The sequence below is a fragment of the Chrysochloris asiatica genome, unplaced genomic scaffold (genome assembly GCF_000296735.1).
Source record: "Chrysochloris asiatica unplaced genomic scaffold, ChrAsi1.0 scaffold00399, whole genome shotgun sequence".
In the NCBI taxonomy this organism is placed as follows: domain Eukaryota; kingdom Metazoa; phylum Chordata; class Mammalia; order Afrosoricida; family Chrysochloridae; genus Chrysochloris; species Chrysochloris asiatica.
Window position 1 is genome coordinate 267525 of NW_006408917.1, and position 8406 is coordinate 275930.

An 8406-nucleotide genomic window follows, 5' to 3' on the forward strand; every position below is an offset into this window, starting at 1 on the left:
CTGAAACTGTTGGAAGTTCAGTTTAGTTCATACTTAGAAATGCCTTACTACGTATAATAGGAGGATACAGATGAGGCTTTCTGCTCCTGTTAAGATTTAAAGGTTTGGGAATCTTATTATGAGTTGGAACCAACTCAATGGCACTTAACAACAACAAATGTTGTGGGCTGAAATCATTCTTGTATATTATAGGATATCACAACTTGTCTGGGAGCATGTTGATTCCATAAAATAAGCACTGAACTGAGATCCACAAGGTGCATAGTTTGAGCTCACCACTACTCTATGGGAGAAAGACAGACTTTCTTCACCTGTGAAGACTCAAACCCTTGGAAACCCTATACAGGTTCGCTATGAGTAGTCATCAACTCAATGAGAGTTAACAACAACAACCACTTGTCTGCTCAGTTTTTTCTACTGTGGTGGCTAATGTGTTGCTGTGATACTGGAAATTATGGCAGCAGTGTTTTGAATATCAGCAGGGTTACCCATGGTGGATAGGTTTCAGCTTTTTCTAAACTAGGACAAAGTAGGAAGAAAGAGAGGCAGACTGCTTCTGAATATTTAGCCACTAAAAGCCTTATAAATATCAGTAGAACACTGTCAGCAGAATTTTGAATAATGAAACATTATGAATAGCACCAAAATATTAACAGATATAGTGTTAAAAGATGAACCTCTCAGATTAGAAGGCACTCAAAATAAGAGTGGGGAAGAGCTACCTCCTGACAGTAGAGCTGATGGTGATGTTGAAATGGAGAATAGTTTTCAGGACCTTCATTTGCTGGTGGGGTATAATGCAAAATGAGGAGAAAAAAATTGCAAACATCCATTACCAATTGCAACATGGGCTGTATGAAGCACAATCCTATGAAAATTGCAAGTTGTCAATAATGAAATAAAACACATAAAGATCTTAGGCATTAGTAAGCTGAAATGGACTGGTATTGGCCATTTTGGGTCTCATTATTATACAGTTTACTATTATTATGTCTATAACATCCCATATTCTTTTCTTTATATATAAACAGATTTCAAATAAGACCTTGAGAATTATATATGATGACTCATCTTTCTTATCTCCCAACTGCAATAACTGATCTATCCTTAAGTTCTGTAAGGAACTCTGATAGCATAGTAGTTACAAATAGGGTTCTGAACCTCGAGGTCAGCAGTTCAAAACTACCAGGTGTTCCATGGGAGAAATATGAGACTTTCTGCTCCCATAAAGATTTACAGCCTTGAAAACCCTGTACAGGCTCGCTATCAGTCCATGGCACATAACCACCACCACCTTAAGTTCTGTGCACTCCAACTCTATCACGATTATTTTATGTCTTGTCACCCGTACATCTCACTTGGATCCTTAATGTTCTATCTCCTGTCTTTTAGTCCTTTTTAGTCAACCCTATGCCAAGGTAGGAACCCTGGTGTGGCGCTGTATGCTAATGCGTCAGACTGCAAAGTCATTTGAACTTCAAGGTCGGTGGTTCAAGCTCACCACTTGCTCCTTGGAAACCCTATACAGGGTCGCTATGGGTCGGAATCGACTTGATGGCACTTAACAATAACAACAAATGCCAAGGTAACAGTGGTAATTCTAAAATGCAAAATGATTCATATAAGTTGTTGTTAAGTCAACTAAAACTCATAGAGTTCTAAATGTTGTACAGAACTAAATGTTGCTCTGTTGTGAACCACACTTTAAATTGCCAGCTTGTTTAAATACACTGTGATTGGTATTGTGTCAATTTATATCACTCAGTGTCGCTAGTGCCCTTGTTGGCCCCTATTTCACCAAATAGGGTGTCCTAATACAGCTATTTATCACTCTTGATTGCATGTCCAAAGACAAGGAGCAGAACAAGACTCTGATGTAATCCATAAGGTTTTCATTGACTCATTTTCAGAAGTATATTGCTAGACCTTTGTCCCTGGTCTGTCCTAATCTGATAGCTACACTAAAACCTGTTCACCTGGTAATTCTGCTTATATTAAAAATACCTGTGCCATAGCTTCCAGCAACACAGTAACATACAAGTCATTAGAGTACAACAAGCTACTATCCTAATAATCTGTCATCAGCTATTTAAAAAAATCATTTCAGTATTTTAGATCTCATCCATCTTCTTCCCAATTTAACTCCTCTATTGTCAAAATCTCTTGCCCTTCTATTCTATTTTCCAGTTATTAAACTTTCAAATTATCAAAAGAAGCTGTTACCTTTTGTCAATCATAATACAGATAGCATAAAACATTTTGGAAGGAACTCAGAGGTTTCTATAAATTAATCTGTGATAATATAAGAAACTAGTAGTACACTATAGATAAATGATGTACCTAAGAATACTGGATTGGAAAAATCAACTATGTATTTAGAAAAACAATTGGATGGAACTGACGTGCTGTGTGCTGTTATGCCTGTTTTGACTCATAAACACCCTGTATAGGGTTTCCAAGAATGGTTGGTGGGTTTGAACAACTGACCTTGAGGTTAGCAGTTCAGTGATTATCCTATAGCACCACACTAGGGTATATATATATAGTATTTATTATCAAGTTTATAATTTCTACATATCCAGAAAGAAATAGAACAGTGAGATAAACATTGATTTACAGTGTAGTGAAAGCACTCGATCTCTTCTTTTCTTGGACTAAGGCTTTAAGAAGTGCTAATTTAGAATGTCCTTTCCACTCTTTTACACCTGAGTAACTCCTGATCAAATTGAAAGCATCGGTTAAAGCTGACACCATCAGGGATATATTTCAAATCTGCTATGTATATCCTGCCTATTGTAACTACATTTGCATGGTTCTTTCCTGCTAGCTTTGGAAACAGTACATTTATATTTATAGCAGAGTAAACATTAAGAGTATATCTTTCCCCTCAAAAAGTATCTGATTTTATACAAAAGTTTATGTTAGAGTACATTATATTTAAAAAATGTTATCTAAAGATTATAACTCAACTTTAAGCTGCAGGAGAAAAAAACTATATCATTTGTACGTATTTGTTAGTATCCAATGCTCAATAAATAATAATGTTTAATAAATATTGAATAAATATATAGTTAAATAATCTACTTTAATTTTAACAGAAACATTCCCATATTAATTTTTTTCCAGATTTATAAAAAACATATAAAAGGAAATCTTCTATTTTAAGTATTGCTGATATAAACTGGCTTTCTGGGGGGAAAAAATGACTTCGTTTTGTACTGATGGCTAAATTTGTGGTGGAAATGCTTTCCTCATTGTCTATTTTGTGCTACTAATGTGATGTCAATAAACTCAAACTTGGGAAGACATGCCAATATTTAATTCACAAGTGGTTTATGATATATCATTATTTCTTAAAAGTAACTCATATGCCTTCTATATATTAGTGTTTGTTTGAATGTAAACAAAATAAACTATATGACTTTTTGAAGTTGACTACACATAACAACAGCAACAAACACTTATTTTTATCATATAGAGTCTTTTTTGTTTTACTCTCAGTATTAATTCTGCTACTCATATGGGGTGCATTTTGATTTATAAACTAACTTCACAAATAAATTCAGAGAATATAAACTATCATTAAATTATATATATATATACAATTCCAGCACTCTGGAATTGTCTGTCAGTTTGTTGTGCTGTGGTGGATTCTGAGTTGCTGTGATTCTGAAAGCTATGCCACTGGCATTTTAAATACCAGCAGAGTCACCCATGTTGGACAGGTTTCAGATGAGCTTCCAGACAAAGACAGACTAGGAAGAAGGAGTGACAAACTACTTCCAAATACTTAATCACTGAGAACCTTATGAATAGCAGAGAAATACTGTCAGATATAGTGCCAGAAAATGAGCCCCTCAGGTTGGAAGGCACTCAGAATGCAACTGGGGAAGAGCGGCCTTTTCAAAGTAGAATTGACCATGATGATGCAAATGGAGTAAAGCCTGCCTGACCTTGATTTACTGATGGGGCACAACTCAAAATGAAGAGAAACAGCTGTAAACATGCATTGAAAATTGGAAAATAGAATGTACAAAGTATGAATCTGGGAAAATTGCAAGTTGTCAAAAATGAAATGGAATGCATAAATATCTTAGGCATTAGTGATCAGAAGTGGACTGGTATTGGCCATTTTGAATCTGACAATCACATGGTTTACTATGCTGGAAATGATAAATTGAAAAGGAATGGTGTTGCATTCACTGTCAAGAAGAACATATCCAGATGAGTCATGAGGTATAATGCTGTCTGTGATAGGATAATATCCATGCGCCTACAGGGAAGCCAGTAAATACCACTATTATTCAGATTTACACACCAATCGCTAAAGCCAGTGGGGATGAAATAGAAGAATTCTATCAATTTCTTCAATCTGAAATTGATCAAACATGCAATCAAGATGTATTGCTCATTACTGGTGATTGGAATGAAAAAGTTGGGAGCAAAAGGAAGGACCAATAGTTGGAAAATATGGCCTTGGTGATAGAAATGATGCTTGAGAACATATGATAGAATTTTGCAGAATCAATGAGTTGTTCATTTCGAATATCTTCTTTAGGTAGCATAAGAGATGACTATATAGATGGACCTCACCAGAGGAATACATATAAATCAAATTGACTACATTTGCAGGAAGAGATGATAGAAAAGCTCCATAACATCAGTGAAAATAAGGCCAGGGGCAGACTGTGAAACAGATCATCAATTACTCATATGTAAATTCAAGCTGAAGCTGACTGAATAAAATGAAAACAAGACCACGAGAGCCAACATAGGACCTTGAATATATCCCACCTGAATTTAGGGATAATCTGAAGAACAGATTTGATACATTAAACACTAAAGACCGAAGACCATAAGAGTTGTGGGAAGACATCAAGAATATCATACATCAAAAAAGCAAAAAGTCACTAAGAAGACAAGAAAGAAGGAAAAGTTCAAAATGGATGTCCGAAGAGACAATGAAACTTGCTCTCTGGTGTAGAGATGCTAGAGCAAGTGGAAGAAATGAAGTACAAGAGCTGAACAAAAAGTTTCAAAGATCTTCTCAAGACGATAAAGCCAACTATTATAACAAAATGTGCAAATAACTGGAATCAGAAAACCAAAAAGGAAGAACACGCTCAGCATTTCTCAAGCTGAGGGAACTGAAGAAAAAACTCAGGCCTCAACTTTTGTTATTGAAAGATTCTATGGGAAAAATATTGAATGATGCAGAAAGCATAAAGAGAAGATGGAAGGAATACACAGTCAGTGTAGCAAAAGGAAATGGTTAATGTTCAACCACTTCAAGATGTAGCATTATGATCAAAAGCCAATGATTCTGAAGGTGGAGGTCCAAGTTGCATTGAAGGAATTGGCAAAGAACAAGGCACCAGGAATTGATGGAATAAAACTTGAAAGTGAGGCAGCACAGGAGGCACTCACTCATCTCTGTCAAGAAATTTGGAAGACAACTATCTGGCTGACTGATTGGAAGAGGTCCATATTTGTGGCCATTCCAAAGAGAGGTGACCAAATGGAATGCGGAAATCATTGGACAATCACTTTGACATCCTATGTGAGTTAAGTTTTACTAAAGGTAATACAGAAATGGCTGCTAGCACACATTGACACAGAACTTCCAGAGGTTCAAGCTGGATTCAGAAGAGGCTGTGAAACGAGGGATATCATTGTTTATGTCCGATGGATCTTGGCTGAAAGCAGAGAATATCAGAAAGAGGTTTACCTGTGCTTTATTGATTACACAAAGGCTTTCGATTGTGTGCATCATGACAAGCTATGGACAACATTGCGAAGAATGAGTATTCTGGAACCCTTAATTGTGCTCATGAAGAATCTGTACCTGGATCAAGAGGCAGTTGTTTGAACAGAACACGGGAACACTGAATGTTTTAAAATTAAGCAAGTTGTGCGAGAAGGTTGTATTCTTTCACCATACTTATTCAACGTGTATCCTAAGCAAATCATCAGAGAAATCGGGTTCTATGAAGAAAAATGTGGCATCAAGATTGGAGGAAGACTCATTAACAACCTGTGATATGCAGATGATACAACCTTGGTGCTGAAAGTGAAGAGGACTTAAAACGTTTACTGATGAAGATCAAAGAGCACAGTCTTCAGTATGCATTACATCTCAATGTCAAGAAAACAAAAATCCTCATCACTGGACCAATAAATAACATTCATATCAACCGAGAAAACATTGAAGTTGTCAGGACTTCATTCTTTTTGGATCAATTATCAACACTCATGGAAGTAGCAGTCAAGATATCAAACAACGCATTGCATTAAGCAAATCTGCTGCAGAAGACCTTTTTTTAAAGTGTTGAAGAGCAAAGATGTCAGCTTTAGGACTAACGTATGCCTTACCCAAGCCATGGTATTTTCAATATTCTCATATGCATATGAAAGCTGGACAGTGAATAAGGATGACCATAGAATAATTGATGTTTTAAGTTATTGTGTTGGAGGAGAATATTCAAAGTACATGGGCTGCCAAAAGAACTAACAGATCCGTTTTGGAAGAAATACAGCCAGAGTGCTCATTGGAGTCCAAGATGGCCAAACTTCATCTCTCACACTTTGGACATATTTTCAGGAGAGAGCAGTCGGTGGAGAATGATATCATGTTTGGTAAGGTGGAGGGTCAGAGAAAAAGAGGAAGACCCCCACAAGATTGATTGGCCAGTTAGCAGCATCAATGGACTCAAGCATGGCAACAGTAGTGAGGGTGGTCCAGGATTGGACAGTGTTTCGGTCTGCTGTGCGTAGGGTCACTATGAGTTGGTCTGACTCATTGACACCTAACAACAACAACAATGTACAGTTATTTTTCATGAGTTTTCTGTCTTTAAATTAAAGTCCTAAGTGCAAATATTTGTTCTTTGTTCAGATGAACTAAACACATATGAAGAAAAGAAAAGTCACAAAAAACTCTACACACATATACACACACATACTTTGGACACTTTATTCTGTTTATTGCATCTTCTGGGAGAAAAGAGATACATATTTAGTAATCATTGGTGCTGTTGTAGTTCCTGTAGACTTTCTTAGTAAATATTCAACCCTTTCTCATCAATACTTCACTATTCCAGATGCAAAAGGTACACATTCAACTCAACGTAGTTTACAGAAGAATAAAATTATAAGCTTAGTTTACACTTTGTTTCATCTCTAAACGGGCCAAAAACCAAACCAAATCCACAGTGATCAAGTTAATTCTGACTCATTGTTATCCTGTAAGACAGAGTAAGTAGAAAATACTCTTCCAGGTTTCCAAGGCTGCAAATCTTTGCAGGAAAAAAGAGTTACATCTTTCTTCCTAGAAGCAGCTTATGGGCTTGACCTTTTGACCTTCTGGTTAGCAGCATGATGCCTAACCCACTGTGCCACCAAGGTCCTTCTCTAAATGCAGATATAGCTTAAATCTTAATGATTTCTGAATCGACTATACTCACCATTCACCTTCTAAGATCCAGAAACTTTCCTGTCATATTATTCTCTCCTTTTGATGATTCAGCTTCTATCTTTACCCATTTTCTCTGTTCAATTATTTTATTTGTTATAATAATTTAATTATGCTTGTGGTATTTCACATCATTTACATAAATACATTTTTATGATAAAATGCACTTTTGACTTTGCATTCGTATCTGTTCTGGTTAAAGAACATTTATTTGAGAGGAAAATGTAATATAAAGTTTAGTTTTAAAAAGTAAGGCCTTTCCAATAGTTCTCTGCATATTTAGAGTAAATACTTTAAGAGAAAAAAGAAAAAAAATGCTTTCACTTATCATTGTTGTTGCTGTTAAATGTTGTCTATTCAGTTCTGCCCATAGTGAACTAGCATACAACTTCTGAGGAGCAACTTGTAGGTTTGAACCATTGGCCTTGTTGCTCAAGCCAATCTTGCAGTCTAGTGCTTATATTACAGAGCCACAATAGGAATCACATTCAGGTTATCAATTTCAACTGAACAATTTAGTAAAGTAAAAGTACTTTCTTCCAATTCAATATTTCATTTTGGTGTTATACCTGAAGATTGCCTATGATTGCCAATGAAAGTTCAATGCTCTGCTATAGAGTTAATTCTGATTCATAACAACCCTGCATAAGGTTTCTGCAGCTGTATGTTTTTAAGAAATGAGAAAACTTCATCTGTGTCTTATGGAGTAATTGGTAAATTTGAAGTGCCCACCTTGTGGTTACCAGTCAAATACTAACTTTCAGTGTAACCAAGTTTCCTATGAATGTAGGTATGAGAGACAAAACAAAAAACATTTGATTAAAATGTGGCTTTCTCAATTGGTATCAGAATAATACTCAACATGTTTTTTGGGACAATGGATATTCCAGATGTGGTGAAAACTTAGATATCTTTTAATTATCTTAGTTTCAGTT